Below are 21,159 nucleotides of genomic sequence, written 5' to 3'. Positions count from 1 at the left end.
GAGAAGCATGGAGTCCTTTGTGTTCCCCACCCCCTTCCTTTCTTCTCTTGTTTCCAAGAAGCTCAGAGCCAGATTTAATGTTCATTCACAATAATCACCTTGGCCTTCCAGAACAAAATTTGGCTCTTCCTTTTCTTTCTGGTTTTCATTTTCTATTTTTTCTCTAATAACCTTTTTGAAATTAATTATTCCTAACACTGTATCACTTGATATAGAAAGACAAAAAAAAAAAAAAAAGAAATCAGGCAGTAGAATATGGAGGGAAAGGAATGGGTTCTGTGATCAGGGAAACATGTATTTAAATGGCCCTCATGGCTGTGCAACTTGAGCAACTTAACCTCTGTGAACCTCCAATTTCCCTTCTATAGGGTCATTATAAGGATTAGGCTAAAATGTATACACTCTACATAGCATACACCAGAGGATCAAAACATGGTGATTACACAAAGTAGGGCTGTAAGTGAATAAAATAATTGAAAGCGTCACTCCAGGCTGGCCTCTGGAAGAATAAGCAGCCATTCACACAGGATGACTTGGGAAGGAGCAAGGCCCACTTGCCTAAAGCCCAAGTCAGTCCCATCACTAGGATCACTATTCAAGGGACTGTTTTGAAAGATGCCTTCTTAACTGGGCTAAGAGATTATCTCACCAGGAGTGGGCACATATAGCACGTGGTTCCGCAGAGCAGGGTGTAGAGAAGAGAGGTCCTAAGAGAAAAAGGAGGAAGACGGGGAGGAGAAGGGAAAGGATGGAGAGAGAGGAGGAGACTGGGGAGGTCCTTGGCTGGATATGGCGGGGCCCTGCAAGGGTCCTCTGTGCTGGGGTTGCTCAGCTACCTGAAGCAGACTTGTTTGCCAAAGCTCCTTTTCTGTTCTTTCCAGGGTCCTCTGGGAGGAATGTGTGGGGCGGGGAGGTCTCAAGGACACAGAGCCTGAACACAGGCAAAGAAATTAGGGCAGTGGATCCCTAAAGTGAGGGCAAAGCCCAGGGAGATGAGGGGAGAGACAGGCCAGTAGCAACAAGAGCCCCAGGCTGGAGTCCTGGCCCTGAGCCTGGCAGGGGGCTGCCAAGCCTCAGTTTCTTCATCTGAAAAATGAGGCTAGTAATAGTGCCCTCCAGCTTGCTATGAAGATCAAATGAGGTAACATTTCTGGAGGTAACATTTGCACACTGAACAAGGGTTATTCTTGTGTAAGTTATTATCCAATTTTGCCTGGGGCAGGCTCTGTCTCTTTATATTAAACTTTCAAATGGTGCTCATTAAAATGGACCTACCTCTATAGATTTAAAACATTTTAAGTAGTAGTATTTCTCCAAAGAACAGTAAGGACATTGGAGGGGATTCTTTCTACGTTTTCAACCGCCCTTTTTTTTTTTTTTTTGTGACAGGGTCCGGCTCTGTTGCCCAGGCTGGTGTGCAGCGGTGCAGTCATAGCTCACTGCAGCCTTGCCCTCCTGGGCTCAAGCCATCTTTCCGCCTCAGCCTCCTGAGTAGCTGGGACCAGAGGTACATGTCACCACACCTGGTTAATTTTCTAACTTTCTGTAGAGGTGGGGTTTCACTATGTTGCCTAGCCTGGTCTCTTGGACTTAAGCCACCCTCCCGCATCAGCCTCCCAAAGTGCTGGGATTACAGACAGGCCACCATGCCTGGGCGTCAGTAGCCCTTTTGACAACTGAAAGTCAGATGAATGAATGGGGCCAAACTCCTGGAGGAATTTATCAAAAGAAGCAAAGGTGAAGTAGTAATTCTTTTCTGCTCCTTCCAGGGGACTTCACCTTGCTTGGAAGAGACTGCCAAATCCCAAGGTGGCTGCCTTCACACCCATCATATCCTGGCCCCAGAAGTGGGGCTCCTCAAGGCATAGCCGTCCCAGCTGCATTCCAACAAAGCTCAGCTCAGCTCTACTGCCCTCTTGCCTGGAGACTCACATAGGAGGATCATTAATTAGTTATTTATGATGTGTAATTAAAAATAAGTTCCCCAGAAATATAGGGTGTGGGTTTTCATTGATAACAGGGTTGGTTGGCCGGGAGCGGTGGCTCACGCCTGTAATCCCAGCACTTTGGGAGGCCGAGGCGGGTGGATCACGAGGTCAAGAGACTTGGCTGCTTGACAACTGCATAAAGTTCATCAGGCTCCTGGTTAGAACACCATGCAGCAAGGAGGACAAACAGCAGAAGAGAAAATCCCCAAATTCAAGCAAGCACAGAAATCCGTGATTAGTGTCCTTGGGCTAACCTACACTCATTTTAATGCTAAAAAACACAGCCCTGGTCATGACTGTAATGCCAGCACTTTGGGAGGCTGAGGCAGGTGGATCACCAGGTCAAGAGATCGAGACCATCCTGGTCAACATGGTGAGACCCCGTCTCTACTAAAAATACAAAAAAAAAAAAAAAATTAGCTGGGCATGGTGGCGCGTGTCTATAATCCCAGCTACTCAGGAGGCTGAGGCAGGAGAATTCCTGAACCCAGGAGGTGGAGGTTGTGGTGAGCCGAGATCGCGCCATTGCACTCCAGCCTGGGTAACGAGCGAAACTCCGTGTAAAAAAACAAAACAAAACAAAAACCACAGCCCTGGGTAGAGAATTAAAATGCTAATGAGACGTGTGTGTTAGCATGTACAGCACTGGCACCTGCACCCTGAGGCTGCCGACAACATGCTTAACAGCAGTGCCCAAAGCAGGAGCGGCCGCAAACAAACCTCTCGAACACAGAACTGGGAAGGAAGTGGTGATTTATTCTGCCAGGAGCTGTGACGGGCCTGAATGCCCTAATAACGGAGCTCCACAACTAGAAAATCCTGTCCCCTTTTAAAGGCTCACAATCTTAGAAATTACATGTGAAAAGGTCTTGGTCCATGGAGTAGGCATGGGGTACCTGACTTAGGTGGGGAGTCTGATTGTGTTTAAGCAGAAACAATGCCTTCCGGAAAGAGTCCTCCACACCATGCCTGCTATCTATAGGGGTGCGATTAAGGGTGGCACTGGTCTGCTAGGTTTTACCTCTCCTATTGAAATGCAATGCAGAAGGCTAGGGGAAGTGGTCTTAGAAACTTAAGAGGATTAAGGGTGATTAAGGGTCTCCTTCCTCACTCCTCACTTTGAGAATTTCACCTGTAACATTAGTGAGAGTTCTCACTCTCATTCTTTTTTTTTTTTTTTTGAGACGGAGTTTCGCTCTTGTTACCCAGGCTGGAGTGCAATGGCGCGATCTTGGCTCACCACAACCTCTGCCTCCTGGGTTCAGGCAATTCTCCTGCCTCAGCCTCCTGAGTAGCTGGGATTACAGGCACGTGCCACCATGCCCAGCTAATTTTTTTTTTTTTGTATTTTTAGTAGAGATGGGGTTTCACCATGTTGACCAGGATGGTCTCCATCTCTTGACCTCGTGATCCACCCGCCTCGGCCTCCCAAAGTGCTGGGATTACAGGCGTGAGCCACCGCGCCCGGCCCCTCACTCTCATTCTTATTTTCCTCCATTTTAGCTATTAATTTAGTAGGGCAGTTCCACTGTCCTGGGTTACACACCTTATACTGAGTACCATTATATAAACAGGTTCCCTTCTGTGTCCCTGTACATTCATAATACTGTAGAGCAAAAGAATGGCAGTAACTTTACATCCTATCTCAGTAACCTGGTGCACACACTGAGAGCATTCTTCAAAATTAGTTAATGTCCCTACTGTATAAGTCCAAATTCCAAGAATAAGTCTCATGATGAGTCTCCTCATACTTCAGCAGTACATGAACCAGCTGGCTTCTGGGATGTGGCTGGAGCAAGGCTTGCTGTCCTTCTTAAGTTGATTCTGCAATCGTTGTCTGGGTCTGGTCTAGCCTTGCAAGTTGCTGTAGGTTTTGTGTGGCTGTGGTGGATCCAGGCTGGGATTCCCTCTACCTTTATGGCTGTGGGAGTGGTCAGGATCACAGTCTGGGATCCTTGCCACCATGGCTTCAGAGGAACTACATGTCAGTCCTTTATCCACATGTGATCACCTGGTGAGAAAGGGTGAACTGGGGAGAATAAGTTTACAGGAACACTTTCATTTACCCAGGTCAAAATGTCCTGAGTGATTTTTCCTAGAGCTTGTAGCTTTCATACTAGCTCAATTTCTCCCTACTCTTCAGGAGTTCCCAGGAGTGCCTGCATTATGGGAGGGGCTTTATAAGACTTCATAGGGGGAATATTGGGAGTACATCCAATTTTGAATAACGCCAAGGGAAGTGCCTGCCTGCACCCACTTTAATCCTGTTTCCTGATGCATTTTCCCTAATCTATTCTTTTTTTTTAGGTTTTTTTTTTTTTTTGACACATCTTATTTTACTCAGATAGCAGTCTGACCACACATGTTCCAACAACACTCAAATAATAAATCAGATATAACCAGGTATTAAAGATTGGTCTTCAAACATCATAGCCAGTGATGCCATGCTTGCCTATGATCTCTCCAACATAAAACCACATCAACACCTCAGTGGCCACCAAACCATTCAGCACAGCTTCCTTAACTGTGAGTTGTTTGAAGCTACCAGTCTGAGCACTATTGACTATTTTTTTCAGGCTCTGAATAGCTCTAGGGATCTCAGCAGGGGTGGGAGGAATCAGTTTGACCTTGGCGTAGTACCAAAATGTGGCCAGTTGAGGCTGCGAATAAGTCACAGCAGTGTTCACCAGTGCCGGGGTCTTCTCCACAAGATTATGGATAAATTGGGCCATGTTTCTGGGATGGAAAGTCCATCGCCCCAAACCCCCAAGCTATTCTTAATAGTCTGGTTCATCCTCTCGACCTTTCCAGAACTCTGTGGTTGGTAGTGCTACTCTGCTTGGAGAAAGCCCTTTGGTATTCATTAGAGTCACTGCTGTGTGTGGTGCTTTGGTATTTAAGTTTTGCTCCAGAGTTAACTCATTAGCCTCTCGTGCTAACAGAGCAGTTGCTGCCACAGCCTTTAAACATAGGAACCATCCCTTGTAAACTCCATCCAGCTTCTTTGAGAGATAAGCTACAGGCCTGGGCCAAGGTCCCACTGTTTGTGTTAGAACTCCAACTGCCATTTTTTCTCTTTCTGACACATACAATGTGAAGGGCTTTGTTAAATCAGGTAACCTCGGAGCCAGGGCTGACATAAGCTTCTCTTTCAGTTCCCGAAAGGCCTGCTGCTGCTGAGATCCCCATTCAAAGGGTTCCTTGTCTCCCACTTAGTGACTTCATAAAGGAGTTTGGCCAGTACTGTGAAGTTTGGAATCCACAATCTACAGAAACCCATGGCTCCCAGGAACTCTACCACCTGCCTTCTAGTCTCAGGTCCTGACAGGTTGCAAATGACTTGTTTCCTCTCTGCTTCTAGGCTGTGCTCTCCCTGCCGCATGGTGTACCCCAGATATTGCACTTGCTATCAGCAAATCTGAACTTTTTTTTAGACACCCACAGTCCTCCAGGTGCTGAAGTAAGACATATGTTCCTTTAGCGCACCTGACTGCCATGGGGTGTCCCAATAAAAGGCCATTAGCATATTGGTGCAATACACAGCCTAAGTCCTTAGCAGGAAACTTCTGAAAGTCATGGATAGTGCCTCCCCAAAGATGGTGGGAGAGTTCTTGAACCCCTGGGGTAGCCAGGTCCAGATGTACTGGGTGGTTACACCTGTTTCTGGATTTTCCCATTGAAAAGCAAATAGTTTCTGACACTCCAAGGCCAGTCCAATGCTAAAGAAAGCATTCTTTAAGTCCAAGCAGGTGAACCAACTATTCTCCACTGGCAATAATCCCAACAGCATGTACAGGTTGGGTACAGTTGGGTGCAAAGTCACTGCGGCCTGGTTAACCAAATGCAAGTCCTGCACTGGCCTGTAATCTTTGGTCCCTGGTTTAAGGACAGGCAAGAGGAGGGGGTTCCATCGAGACTGGCAAGGAACTATAATTCCATAGTCCTTTAAGCATTTTAGGTGGACCTGAATGCCTTCTAGGGCCTCACGGGGAACTGGATATTGCTTTTGTCTAACTGGCTGAGCCCCAGGCTTGACTTCAATTAGCACAGGGGCCTGTTTGATTGCCAGTCCTGGTGGATTGTCCTCTGCCCAGAACTTAGGCCATCATTTTGCTAATGCAGGCTCTATCTCCCGGTCTGGTTCAGTTAAGAAGAGCCTCTACTTTTCTTCACGAGGAACCCTGAGATCCATTATGACTCCAGTTTTAGACAATGCCAGCCATAAGGAGCCACTCTCGGTGAAGGTGATGGTTGCCCGTAGCTTACTGAGCAGATCCCTTCCTAGCAGGGGCAAAGGGCAATCAAGCATGTGTAAGAACTGGTGAATCGCCTTGTGCCCCCCGCAACCTCACAAGTCCAAGGCAAACAGAAAGACTATTTCTCTGACACCCCAGTAGCTTCAACAATATTGGTTATTTCCTTTGATGGGGGGGTTACAGGACTGTCATCCGGACCATGGGCTCTTTGGGGGCAATTGAGCCCGGCCTCCTTCAGTCCAGTGGCCCTTCCATTAGATTGAACAGAGCTCTTTCACTTTCGTCTGAAGCCTCGTGCTTAAGATCGCCATTTTCCTGTCAACTGGGGGCACTTGTCCTTCCAGTGTCCCACTTTTTTACAGTAAGCACACTGGTCACGCTGCAGGCACAGGCAATTAGACTGGGTAGCTTTCCAGGAGATCCTCTTTCCCCAGTCTTCTGGGACCACTCCTCTAATAGTGGCAGCTATCAAGTCCACGCTGCATTGACGCTGGTTTTCTCTATGACTTTCTCTATGGCTTACTGCATATCTGTTTACAAACACCTGGTTAGCTATTTCTAGTAACTGTGAAGTATTCATGTGCACAAATCCTGCCTGCTTCTGTAACTTTCTCCTAATGTCTTCTGCACACCGACTGACTAATGCCATATTTACCATGCGTTGGTTTTCGGGGCTCTTGGGATAGAAAGGAGTATACATGCAATAGGCTTCACACAGCCTCTCATAGAACTGTGCCGGGCTTTCTTCTCTCCCTTGAATGACTTTAGAGGCTTTATTAATGTTTGTAGCCCTCTGGGCTCCCTTCTTCAATCCTTCCAGTAAGGCCTCTCTGTACTAAGACTAGCCTTTGCATGCCCCCGGGGTATTTGGATCCCACTGGGGGTCAGTTCCCAGTAACTGAACCCTGATATACTCTCGGGTGTTCTGGTAATCTGCAGGAACATGCTCCTCTAACCATTTGGAGGCAGCTTGGAGTACTCTTTGCCTTTCCTCAGTGTTAAAAAGATACATAGCAGCTGGTGGCAGTCAGCCCAAGTGGGGTTATGAGTTTGGACAATAGTTTACAGTAGGTCAATGAGAGCTTGTGGCTTCTCTGTATAAGATGGGGTGTTATTTTTCCAGTTGATAAGATCACTTGAGGTGAACGGCAGGTATGTGAAAACACACTTTTCTACCATGTGGCCATCCTCATCCACTCCCATACACCTCTGCTCTCTTAAAGGCATCTGCACCCTGCCTTGGGTTGCAGAGGGGCTGCTATATGAGTTCCTCCCAGGAGGTGGGCAGCTGTGGGAGGAGTCCCTCTGCATTCTTTCTTGTCTACACTGGGTGGTTTAGGGGTGTGCAATCCTGGTGGGGGTGCTGAGGTTTCAGGCCCAGGGAAAAGGAATCCTTCCTCCTGATGGGGGTGGGTATAATGGGCAAAAGCTCTTCTGCCATTGAATCTGCCAGGACCTTAGCTGCCTGTGTCCCTGCCATTGGATCTGCCAGGACCTTAGGAGTCTGTGTCCCTTGGTGGTGGAGCAGGGTTTCTCCCTAACTGTCTGCCCCTTTGCCATCAGTATAGTTGCTGCCTGTCCTCTTAACCAGTGTGAAGGTTTAGAACTAGCTGCAGCCATGAATCTATGTATGGAAATTGATCAGGGTATCCTGGCTTGCATGTAACCTTATGCCATACTTTGGAGACAAGAGACCTATCTAGGCTCCCCTCTGGGGGCCAACTCACCCCAAATGCTGGCCAAGCTACCTCACATAAGGTCCTCGGCTTTCCCGGTGTCACTCCATAATCCCCACTAAATCCCTTCTTGAAATTTTTCAGCATAGTCCCCAGAAAGGTATGCTTGCTAGGAGTATGACCCATGTTTTTTTACACAAAGAAACAGTACTCACAGGCAGCAAGGAGTGTTTTACTCCACGCTCAGTTTCTCCTGCCCTGCACAAGGCGACACACTCACTTTCACTTCAGGCCGGTAGGACGGTCTCCCTTTTGGGGAGTGTCGTAGACAACGTTTGGCATTGGAGAGTTTGTTACTCCCCTCACAATACCTAGATTGTGAGGGCACCTCTGTCTAGCCATATGCAAATCACCCCTAATCCCAGCCGGCCCCACAATTTGCTTGGAGCTTAAGGACCTCTCTAAGGGACCTGCGCTGGTGAGTCCAACTGGACCCCTCCAGTCACTCACATAGTCACATTCCTCCCTCAACCCAAATTGAAACCAAAAGCAAGATTTCCGAGGTTAGTTAGAGAGAGAGAGAGACGAGTTCAAGAGTGCCAAATCTGGCACACGTGGGTAGTCAGGCCACATTTCCACCTAAAGGAGGTGGGCAAGTTTCCCAGGATCAATCCTGCCATGATTCTGTTGTCTGGATACTCCAGGCACCTGTTCCCACTAGGTGTTCAGCCACTGGGTATATGCACACTGTGGGGGCCTACCCTGCTTTTGTTCTGTCGAGGCATTCCACTGGAGCAAATGCTTACCTGGGAGTGTGCTCAGCACTCTCATGGCCTAAGCAGGCTGGAGTCCCCCACAGGGACGCTCTGCAGGGCAAGGCAAAAATGCCGGAAAGGCTGTCCCAGCCAACTGCCAACCGCCAACCGCCAACCAAAACTCACTTCCTCATCAGGGAACCAAATAATGAAGCAGGGGCAGCTGCAAACAGACCTCTCAAGCACTAAACTGGGAAGGAAGTGGTGATTTATTCTGCCAGGAGCTGTGATGGGCCTGAATGCCCTAATAACGGAGCTCCACAACTAGAAAATTCTGTCCCGTTTTAAAGGCTCACAATTTTAGAAATTACATGTGAAAAAGTCTTGGTCCATGGAGTAGGCATGGGGTACCTGACTTAGGTGGGGAGTCTGATTGTGTTTAAGCAGTTAATGCCTTCCAGAAAGAGTTCTCCACACCATGCCTGCTATCTATAGGGGTGCGATTAAGGGTGGCACTGGTCTGCTAGGTTTTACCTCTTCTATTGAAATGCAATGCAGAAGACTGGGGAAGTGGTCTTAGAAGCTTAACAGGATTAAGGGTGATTAAGGGTCTCCTTCCTCATGCCCATTCGCACCCCTTTATGAATAATCATGTAAATTTCTCACAAAGGGAAGCACATCGCTGCCAGACAGCTCTAAACTTCTTTACCTACATTTGCTTTGTACTTGCTCTAAAATTCTTTTGTGCAGCAGTCAAGAACCTGAATCGGCCCACTGACACTATAAGTTGGCAACTGCAGCAGGACCTGGGTAAACTGAGTCATGAGGTAAGAATGCTCTCACCACCTCGTGACTAGAGGTCTAATCTTCCTCCTCTCTTTATATCCTCCTTTTGGTCACCTGAGAATACCCTTCAGCTAAGACTGTCATGCTCCATCCAACTGGTTTTGAGTTCACCTGTGGGTGACCCATGGAGACGGGAAAGTTAGACTCCTTGCAAGTAGTTTGTGGCTGTCTTAGTCCAGCCTGATGGCTGGCACATATGAAGGTGTCAGGGAAAAAGCCCGGGCCGCATAATGCCAGGTGACCTTTAAATCTGTCTTCTGCTGCTGCTGCTGCTAACCATTACTTTTGTTCTTTCATCCCTTATGGGTGGGGCGATGAATTTTATTACTTAATCTCCTGATTGGCTTCTTGGGTGAATCCTGTCAAATGTCTTGTCTGTCAGGACATTAGATTGAATGACATCCTTATCGTGCCCAAGTAGAATATCTCAACACTGGGATCTCAGCCTTTTTGTATCCTTAATCAGACAACATTGTCAATGTTTTAGAGCAAAACTCAGGCAAACAGAAAACTGGCCTTTCAATCAATTAGTTCTCCCCCAACCTTAGTAGGCTTGGCTGTTTTCCAGATCCTTCAATTGCTCTTTTTCTCTCCTGCTTCATTTTCCTTCATATAGTTGCTCTTTAAGAGAGGAAAATGGGATGTAGAGAGATCATGGTACCATAGAAATGTAAGCTCTAGGGCTGCCCATCCACATCCTGCATCTTTAATACGAGAACATCAGATGTACAGAAAAGGCCAAAAGAGTCTAAGCCCAGGAAAAGACTCCCTCAGCTAAATAAGGAAAAGAAGTTTATCTGCCTCATTCCACATTGCTCACTCACCAAAAACTGTAAAGATGGGGACTAGAAGTGTTACCCGCCCCCACCCCTTGTGGGAAAACTGGTAAAACCACTTTCAGGAAGACTGTCAGAGGGCCACCAACGTACAAGGTACACTTGACACCAGGGACAATGGGGCCTGGGAAGCCCAAGCAAAAGTAAGAGATGCCCAAGGTAAGCCTTGTTGTTCCAGGCTTAAAGCCTTCATTCATTTCTTTCCCCTGACATCAGGATACTAACCAAGATGGGTAACTGCTATGGTTTGGCTCTGTGTACTCACCCAAATCTTATGTGGAACTGCAATTCCCAGTGTTGAGGGAGCGGCCTGGTGGAGGTGATTGGATCATGGGGGCGATTTCCTCCTTGCTATTCTGTTGATAGTGAGTTTTCATGAAATCTGATGGGTTAAAAGTGTGTGGCACTTCCCCATTCACTCTCTTTCTCTCTCTCCTGTCACCATGTGAAGATGTGCTTGCTTCACCTTCACCTTCCGCCATGATTGTAAGTTTCCTGAGGCCTCCCCAGCCATGCCTCCTGTTCAGCCTATGGAACTCTGAGTCAATTAAACCCCTTTTCTTTACAAATTACCCAGTCTCAGGTAGTTCTTTATAGCAGTGTGAGAACAGACTAATACAGTAACCAATCCTCAGCTCACTGACAGCCCTTCAGATGCATTCTCTAAAACTGGGCTTATTTTAAACAGAATGGACTAGAAAAAAAGAAACTTCTCTTCTTTTGTAATATGGCATGGCCCCAAACAATACTATTTTATAATTAAACCTTTTTATAAAAGGAAAGGAAGGTCAGAAATTCCACAAGGGCCCAGAGGAACCTGACATTATTCCTCCCTCTAACCAAATGGTTTTATATTAAGACAGGTCTTCACCAAGCACAGTGACTCATGCCTGTAATCCCAACATTTTGGGAGGCCAAGGTGGGAGGATGGCTTGAGCTCAGGAGACCAGCCTAGGCAAGATAGTGAGACCTCATCTCTATAAAATCGAAAAAAAAAAAAAATTTAAACCCACAAGTGTCTTAGAGACCAGTGACAAATATCTTATGCCCATTGTTCAGAAGGGTTCAGGGGAACCTGACATAATTCATGACACTGTATTAGGAAATGTGCCTCCCACTACAGTTCTCCTTTTTTTACACGGAGTTTCATTCTTGTTGCCCAGGCCGGAGTGCAATGGTGTGATCTCAGCTCACTGCAGCCTCTACCTCCCAGGTTCAAGCAATTCTCCTGCCTCAGCCTCCCAAGTAGCTGGGATTACAGGCATGCACCACCACACCTGGCTAATTTTGCATTTTTAGTAGAGACGGGGTTTCTTTATGTTGGTCAGGTTGGTCTTGAACTCCTGACCTCAGACAGCTCTCCTTCAAATCTAGGCAAGGGATCATTCCTCAAACCTCTGGAGCCTCTACTCCTTCTAGTGGTCCTTCCTCACTAGACTTGCAGTCTTCTACTTATCAACCTGTACCTCCTCCATATCAACCTGTTTATCCAGCACTCCCAGAAGTGCCCAGTAGTGCTGAGACACCCACCAAAACCAGAAAACAGGCTACTCCCTCTTAGGGAATTAACAAACAAAGAGGCAGGGACCATTCGAGTTCATATTCTTCTCTCAATGTCAGACTTAGCCAAAGACTGCTAAAGAGCAGTTACCAGTTGATGTTATGCATTTCAGGGGACACCAAAGAGGGAACTCTACAACAATAAAAAAATGATAATTTGGCCAGGTGCAGTGGCTCACACCTGTAATCCCAGCACTTTGGGAGGCCAAGGTGGGCAGATCACGAGGTCAGGAGATCAAGACCATCCTGGCCAACAAGACGAAACCCCGTCTCTACTAAAAATAAAAATACAAAAATTACCTGGGTGTGGCAACACATGCCTCTAATTCCAACTACTTGGGAGGCTGAGGCAGGAGAATCATTTGAACCTGGGAGGTGGACGTTGCAGTGAGCCCAGAGCCACTGCACTCCGGCCTGGTAACAGACTGGAGTCTCAAAAAAAAAAAAAAAGAAAAGATAATTTAGCAAACCCAACTGCTCAACAGGCTGCATCCCTTCCATTTATAGCAAGGGCTCCCATCACAGAAGCTATACCTCCTGAGCTAGTGCCTGCAGATACACAAACTGGAAGGGAGTGGGCACCCAAACAGAGATATTCACAAGACCCTAATGATGGTGGACCCAAAATTCAAAATTTTTAATACCTCAAGCTCATCAATGGAAATTAATCAAAGGGGGTTACACTGTTTCAGACACCTAGGAAGGGATGCTCTAATGCTTTGGTCACACGAACCCTTAAGGGAATAGGCTTAGCTACTACTGTAAAAGCAGACACTAGAGTGAGACTACTTTGCTCTATCAATAACCCAGAAGGGAAAATCAGGCCAAATGATGGCACTACAGAGAAGAGGAGGGTACCCAGGGGAAGACTGGCAATTTGACTTTACCTAAGTTCCACTAGAAGAAAGATTTAAGCACTTACCGGTCTTTATAAATATTTTCATGGGATGGATTGAAGCCTACTCCACCAAAACAGAAAAGGCATAAGTGCTCTTAAAAGAAATCATTCCTCGATTTGGGCTACCTAAGTCATTCCATAGCAACAATGGCCACTCTTTTGTTTCCAAAATAATCCCGCAAGCGGCCACCCCGGTAGGAATAAGTGATCATTTACATGCTTCCTGGAGACCTCCATCCTCAGGAGAGCTGGAAAAAGCTAATCGTCAAGAAAACTCTGGCGGAGCTCTGGCAAGAGACTTCTGAGTCCTTATTAAAGTGATTGTCTCTAGCATTCCTCCAGGTAAGAGTGGCTCCCAAGACCAGTCTCCAACCCAGCCCCTTTGAAATATCACATAGTCCTTTTGAGTCTACATAGGGATGCTTTATAAAGGCATTAGGAAAATATACCAATATAGATCCTGTCTCTGAGGCAGATCAAATTCTTCTGGGGACTTATTTTCCTAGTCAATCTGCTCCAGATATTAAGAGAAAGTTACAAAAACTGGCTGTAGGTGGCCAGGCACCAATGAACGAGCTAATTAATGTAGCCTTCGAGGTCTTCTATAATGAGACAGAGTAGAACAGGCTAAAAAGTGAAAGAGGGAAGAGGCAAGAGCCATGACAGGCCTCCACTTATTGGCCCTTCCTATCAGAGAGAACAAGCCACCATGTCCAGACTAAGCCCCCATCTGGGGACACCTGCTACACTTAAAACCAGGACACTGGTGCCAAAACTGCCAGACCAAGAGACAAACTGCCCAAATGTCCACTCCACCTAGATCATATCCACAATGCAGAGATGCTAGTCACTGGAAGCAGGGCAACTCTGGAAGGAGAGAGGGGCTTCCGATTCCTTGATGGCCCTGACTAAAGACTGAGGAGACCCAAGGCTAACATTGGCTCCTTTCTGTCGTTCAGTCCTCATTACCACAGAGGAGCCCGGTGACCCAGGACGTGGCAGGTGTAGCTAATTGTCTGTTACATACAAGGACCAGCCTGTCAGTCCTTACCTTTAGCTCTGGACCCTTGTCAGCCAAACACTGCACTGTCACAAAAATTGATAAAAAAAACTGGGACCAGATACTTAACCCAACCTTTAACTTGCAGACTCGAGGACCTGAATGCTTAACTCCCTTGTTGGGGCAAAACTTCCTATCTTTGTTGGGGGCTTCCTTAAAACCAACAATACCAACTGAACCCCTTCTCATAGCAGCACTTTGAATAGCCCAGCTGACCACCATAACACGTCATAGTGCAGAGAATACAGGACATTGTCAGCTGGGTACATCTCTCTAGGATAAAAACTGTTGGCCAGGCGCAGTGGCTCATGCCTGTAATCCCAGCACTTTGGGAGGCCAAGGCAGGTAGATCATGAGGTCAGGAAATTAAGACCATCCTGGCCAACATGGTGAAACCCCATCTCTACTAAAATACAAAAAAATCAGCCAGGCATGGTGGTGCACGCCTGTAGTTCCAGCTACTCAGGAGGCTGAGGCAGGGGAATCGCTTGAATCCAGGTGGCGGAGGATGCCGTGAGATGAGATCGTGCCACTGCCCTATGGCCTAGGCAACAGAGCAAGACTCCATCTCAAAAAACAAACAAACAGTTTCGTTTACATTTCCATAGGACTCTTTATCAACAATCCTTTTGTAAGGCTATAGAAGAGGTTAACATTCCTTTTCAAGAAAAGACACCAACACCCCAAATAAAGAGATTAATATTACTTTAACATAAGGTAGTCCTATTTCAGGTCTCCTATTTGTAGGAGTACTCTTTGTACTGATTGCTGAATAATGATGTGATGCTTCACTCTGCTACCTTTCCTGGGATCTGGACTAGCCATCTTATTACTACTGACCTTGCTCGTTTGTCAAATCCTTGCTTAACTTCCTTGTAAAGTCTGTATCTTCTAGATTACAACAATTCCATGTCAGAATGATGGTTATGCAAGGATTTCAACTTATCCCAGTGGAGGATGTGACCCCTAATACTTTAAATCAGGCAAGAAGAGACTTTTGGGCCCTGGCTAGGCAGGGACATAGTCCTGCCTCAGCATGAAGCAGCTCCAGAAAAAAATGACCCAGCCCTCCACAGTTCATAAGAACATGGACCCAAAGTCTCTGCAGGGGAAAATGAGGTCGGTTAGATATGGTGGTCACAGCCTCCTTTAAAGGGGAATGAACCTGCCAGATTGAGGGAGAGAACAAACCGCCCAGCGGTGCATAAATGCATCAGGCTTCTGGTTAGAACATCCTGCAGCAAGGAGGATGAACAGCAGAAGGGAAGATCCCCAAATTCACACAAGTGCAGAATCCTATGATTAGAGTGTCCTTGGAATGACCTATGCTCCTTTTAATGTTAAAAAACACACCCCTGGGTGAAGAATTAAAATACTAATGAGACATGTGATGTGGTGTACTAGCATGCACATGCACATCCGGGAGACCCCACAACAGGTCTAACAGTAATGCCCATTCCCATCCCTTTATGAATAATCATGTAAATCTCCCAGAAAAGCTCCTCACTGCCAATCAGAGCTGTCTCGCGTGTGTCTGTGTGTGTCTGAGATGGGGTCTTGCTCTGTTGCCAGGCTGGAGGGCAGTGGTAGGATCCCAGCTTACTGCAACCTCAATTTCCCAAGCTTCCAGACTCTAGCATCTTCCCACCCACCTCAGCCTGGCAAGTAGCTGGTATTAGAGGCACGGGTCGCTACGCTGGGCTAATTATACATACATATGTATATATATAAACATACATCAATATGCATATATATAAACATACATATTATATGTGCCAGACTGGAGTGCAGTGGCACGATCTCACCCTACTGCAACCTCAGCTCACTGCAACCTCTGCCTCCGCGTCCTGAGCTCCAGTGATCCTCTCACCTCAGCCTACGGAGTAGCTGGGACTACAGGCACTGCACCACCATGCCCGGCTAATTTTTGTATTTTTAGAAGAGACAGGGTTTCGCCATGTCACCCAGACAGGTCTCCCACTCCTGGGCTCAAGCACTCAGCCTCCCAAAGTGCTGGGAGTTTAGGAATGAGCTACTGCACTAGGCCACCGTCTCACCATCTTGGTAAATGCAAGCTACAAGTGCGCGTGGCCCAGGCCTGGCTGTGGGCGGGAGCTTCCGCCAGCTCGACGTGCACAAGGGTGCGCACGTGGAGGGCGGGCAGAAGGACGGTGCGCACCTGGGGGGCGGGAAGGACGAGTGTGTGCACGTGGAGGGCGGGCAGGAAGAGGGAGCGCACGTGGAGGGCACCCACGAGGAGTGTACGTGGCCGGCGGGTTCCCAGCCGGCGGTGGCTGGAGGCGGTGGCGGCTGTGCGCGGGCCCCTCGGCTTGGAGCCGGAAATCGACCCCCAGAACTGGATCTTTGGGCGCAACGTTGGCGGCCCTGGAGCCAGGTACGCTCCTTACTGGGTCCTCGCACCGCGCCGCCTGAAGAGCCTGCTCCTGCTTCCTTTCCCCACTAGCTGGCCCCATTCTCTGAGGCCGTGCCGAATTCCCGCCACCCTTTTTAGCCCTCGGAGCTCTGCCCTTCCCACCGTCCGTGGGGAAGGCTCTCAGGTGCGGACCTCACTCCACAACTCAGAAGGCAGGATCAGCTTCTCCATTTTACAGGTGAGGAAACTGAGGCTGAGGAACCGCAGGTGGCCGTGGTGGGCGCGCAGAGAATACTCAGCTTCCTTGGGACTCCTGGCTGGCACAGCCCTGCAGGTCAGCCCCGAAGCCCCCGCCACTGGGCTCCTCTGCCGCTTTCCAGGTTCCTACGAACCCGCGTGTGTTCGGGTTCCACCGTGAGCGGGGCCTTCCTTTCCATAGGTCACTGTGCGGCCGGCCTTGGTTGGGTGGAACTTTCCTTAGACCGATTTGGGAACTGGTTTATGTTTTGGTTATGTGGCGTGTTTTGTTTTGATTTTTAATTTTTAATGTTCCCCAGGGTGCAAAGGGTAGCTGGTGTTTTCTTTCCAAAAATACTTTGGTTTTTCATCTTCTTCTTCTTCTTCTTTTTTTTTTTTTTTTCTTGAAATGGAGTTTTGCTCTTGTTGCCCAGGTGGGAGTGCAATGGCACGATCTCGGCTCACTGCAACCTCCGCCTCCCGGATTCAAGCGATTCTCCTGCCTCAGCCTCCGGAGTAGCTGGGATTACGGGCATGCACACACCACCCCTGGCTAATTTTGTATTTTTGGTAGAGACAGGTTGGGGTTCTTCATGTTGGTCAGGATGGTCTTGAACTCCCAATCTCAGATGATCCGCTCACCTCAGCCACCCAAAGTGCTGGGATTACAGGCGTGAGCCACTGCGCCTGGCCACTCCAGAAAGGCTTTCTATTCTCAGCTCCTGCCCAGTTTGATGGATGTGGAGTTTATGATGCTGGAGACCGTTTTACTTTTCTTTGTGGGTAAAACGCATCTCTTTTCATCTTTAAAATTGTGAGCTCAGTCTTTGCTGCCCTCGCCAGCATTCCCAGGCTATTAAACATTTGTTTATAAGGATGCATATCAAACATGATGTTAGGAATAAGGCATCTTGAAAAAACAGTATTCACAAAAACGGCACCATTGTAATATTCTGAATTAATCTTAGCTCTTTTGACATCAGGGCCCAAAGCACTTGGGATTCCGTAATTATTTGGCCTCATGGCTGTACTTTAAGAAAGATTATTTTATTTTTCTTGTAGTCAGGAAAGTAAAAGAACAAAAAACTGAGATCGCATGTTGAAGTCTCAGTGTGAGGCCAGAAGGGAGGATGGGGGAGGCGGAGAGGGCGGCTGAACACTAAAGCCTGGGCCTGGGGTTTGCAGGATTTGGGGAGACAGAAGCTCAGGCAAAAAGATGTGTTGTGCAGAGGGGTACCATCCCTGGGCTGCATTGTAGAGTGAGCATGGCCAAGCCAAGGAGCTGAGCAACTGGATGGTTTCAGTGTGTAACCTTGAAAGAATGTGAGATGGAGGAGGAACAGGTCCTAGCTGGTGGGTTTTGGGGCTCAGGAAGCAAAGAACGAAGTAAAGTTTAGATGCTAACAGTATCACCTGTTTGGGGGGGGTCTTCACATCCCCTCCCATGCTGTCAGGACACCTACTGTAGGCCCTGGAGCAGGTCACACCATCCTGAATGCCCAGTTTCCATCCATTCCAGGATGCATTTTTGTTCACTTATTTTTTTTTTTTTTTTGAGATGAAGTTTTGCTCTTGTTGCCCAGGCTGGAGTGCAATGGCATGATCTCCGCTCAGTGCAACCTCCGCCCCCTGGGTTCAAGTGATTCTCCTGCCTCTGCCTCCCCAGTAACAGAGATTACAGGCACCTGCCACCAGGCCTGGCTAATTTTTGTATTTTAAGTAAAGACAGGGTTTCATCATGTTGGTCAGGCTGGTCTTGGACTCCTGACATCAGGTGATCCGCCTGCCTCAGCCTCCCAAAGTGCTAGGATTTACAGGTGTGAGCCACCGCACCCAGCCCTGTTGTTCATATTTTAACAGCTCTGAAGTGGGCTGGGTCCCACAGTTGATGGTGTCTTTCTTTGTGTCATCGTTCACTTGGCAGCTTTGTGTCGGTCTTAGTGGCACAGAAAGTCACAGTGCCCTTAAACCCAGCAGCATCTTAGTTATGATGAAGGAATCAGCTGTGGCCTGAGTTCAGTAACTGTAGGATTCAGAGTTGGAGATGCAGGTGGAATTGACCCGCTTCAGCCTATGCCCTTCTGTTGTTCATGTCTTGATATTTGAAAGTGCTTGTTTCAAGGCACGTGAGGAAGGGGATTGGCAAAAGCCTAGAAAAATGTGGGTAGGAGAGGGAAGAAACAGCTGGTAGCTGTGTCTCCTTTCTAGGTAAAATTGGAATGCCTATGACCACTGGTAGATAGCACCTTTGAGTGAAAGGCGTTTTGCAGCAGCCAGCCAGTCTGAATACTCTGATTAGGCCAGTGAGGCCCAGGCTCCACCATCTGCTGGAGTCTTGGTGAGCCCTGGATCCATCCCATGACAGAAACCTCCTGCTGTCATAAGCTCCTCTGGGGCAGAGACTGCATCTTCCTCATCCTTGGGGTCTCAATGCTCAACATAGTGCCTGACACATAGGAGATGCTAAATTGGGGTTTGCTGAGCAGGAACCATATTGAACAGATTGGGCAAATTGTCTTCCTGGTGGTGGAGTGAAAGTTTTCATGTTCCGGTGAAGGTTTCATTCACAGGTGTTTATCCTCCATGCACCTACTCTTTACTGGTTTGTTAGCTAACCTGAAGATCCCATTTCTCTCCAACCCTGCCTTTCTCATTTCTAATGCCGGGCTTGCAAAATGAACTTTGAGACTTGGTCCACTTATAAATTGGAACCCACCTGTATGTCCACCCATTTGGTGACTTTGTTCCTAGAGAGCCTCACTAGTGAAGCTGTAGGATATTAGAATTCCAGGCACACAGCAGCTGTCTGTGCCAAGCTTGGTGTTTAAACAAATGAGCACGTCTCCAGCCTGGGAAAGTTGAAAAGCTGAGTGAGACTCTCCTGGAAACACAAGGCCAAAGTTTGCCTTCTACTTTGTCTCCAGAGAAGACTGGACTGGACTGTGGTGGCCCTCAAGACCGGCTGGACTTGACCCCAGGTCTCCCTCCTCAACCTGGCTGACTTGCATGTTCCTTCTAGAATTAGCTGCTTTGAGCATGCAAAACACATCAGCCTGCAGCTAAGGTTGTTTGGGGTGATGTATATAGAAGTAAAGACCTCAGGAGAGCCTTACTTCTCCTTTCCTTTAGGAAACTGACTTCCAGGCTCTGGGGTAGGAGTGCACTTGGCTTGAGAATGCTGCCACTATCACCACTGGTTTGCCAGTTTTTTTTTTTTTTTTTTTTTTTAAGGAAAAATAAAGGCTGGCACAGTGGCTCACGCCTATAATCTCAGCACTTTGGGAGTCTGAAGTAGGTGGATCACCTGAGGTCAGGAGTTCAAGACCAGCCTGGCCAACATAGTGAAATCCCATCTCTACTAAAAATACAAAATTAGCCAGGTGTGATGGCGTGCGCCTGTAGTCCCAGCAATTTGGTAGGCTGAGGCAGGAGAATCACTTGAACCCTGGAGGCGGAGGTTGCAGTGAGCTGAGATCATGCCACTGCATTCCAGCCTGGGCAAAAAGAGCGAAAGTCCATCTCAAAAAAAAAAAATGAAAGAAAAAGTTACTTTCTTGCAAAGTGACTTTGGGATTTTTTATGCTAGATGTTTCATGGTCTTCTAGATTTCGGTTTGATTCATTGGAACTATAGTCACCTGCTACATAAAAACATTTCAGTTAACATCCAATCACATGTACAACACTGGTTTTATAAGATAATACCATATATTTAGTGTACCTTTTCTATGTTTAGATAAATTTAGACACACAAATACTTGCAGTGGTGTTAAAATGCCTGCAGTATTCAGTTCAGTAACATGCGGTGCAGGTATGCAGCCTAGGGGCAATAGGCTGTCACCTATAGCCTGGGTATATAGAGGCTGTGCCATCTAGTATTGCCTAAGTCCACCCTATGATCTCACAATGGTGAAATCACCTAATAATGCATTTGTCAGAACATGCCTCTGTCATTAAGTGACACATGAACTGATGATCATGATAATATTTTTGAAAAATTGAGGCTACTGAAAACAAACAACTAGTTTAATACAGTAACAGTTATTTCAGGCAGGAGTCATCAGTGGATGCTCAAACTAGGAAATGAAAGTGTGATGAGAAACGAGATATTTACATAATCACAAAGTATCTTCCCATAACATACTGATCAATTGCAAAAGGAAATAGAGTAATATTATAGAGGAAAAACCTGGCAGATACCATTTTAACCAAGTAATTAAAGTTAGCAACACCAGTGATGGGACAAGTGAACATCATGTGCTTCTGATGTGCCCTGAGAAGGACAAAGCCATATTCGTGCGTTCTGCCTGAAACATGTAACCTGATCTGATCATGGGGAATCAACACACAAGCCCAGATTTATAGAATCTACAAAATATGTCATCTCAACAGTGTTAAGATTATATATTCACACATACACACTAGAGAAATAATTATGGGCAAAGGAGGTATAGTAAAATATTCATTCACATTTGGGGAACTTGGATGAAAGACATATGGAATTATTTGTATCACCTTTGCAACTTTTAGTCTGAAGTTGCTTCAGAACAGCAAAATAGAAAAAAACTGGTTTTTACCATTTTTCCAGTAAGAAATTGTAAATGTGAGAATGAACAAGGTAAGTTATCTGTATTTGGAAAAGAGAGCTTGACCAATAGAATTTTTCTTTTGTTC

General features: G+C 47.0%; 1 protein-coding gene and 1 pseudogene across 1 annotated transcript in view; one reads left to right on the top strand and one right to left on the bottom strand.

The window, feature by feature from the left end:
• Positions 1-4,350: 4,350 nt before the first annotated feature.
• On the bottom strand, positions 4,351-4,720 carry LOC100387670 (ATP synthase, H+ transporting, mitochondrial Fo complex, subunit G pseudogene; annotated as a pseudogene).
• An 11,416-nt stretch (positions 4,721-16,136) lies between these two features.
• Positions 16,137-21,159, top strand: part of FAM178B (family with sequence similarity 178 member B) — a 110,936-nt gene continuing 105,913 nt past the window's right edge. The window contains exon 1 of the mRNA XM_054244524.2: positions 16,137-16,487. The gene's annotated coding sequence lies outside the window, so the exon portion shown is untranslated. The remainder of the gene's footprint in view (positions 16,488-21,159) is intronic.

The sequence above is a fragment of the Callithrix jacchus genome, chromosome 14, assembly GCF_049354715.1.
Source record: "Callithrix jacchus isolate 240 chromosome 14, calJac240_pri, whole genome shotgun sequence".
In the NCBI taxonomy this organism is placed as follows: Eukaryota; Metazoa; Chordata; class Mammalia; order Primates; family Cebidae; genus Callithrix; species Callithrix jacchus.
This window is presented reverse-complemented; position numbering and strand designations above follow the sequence as displayed.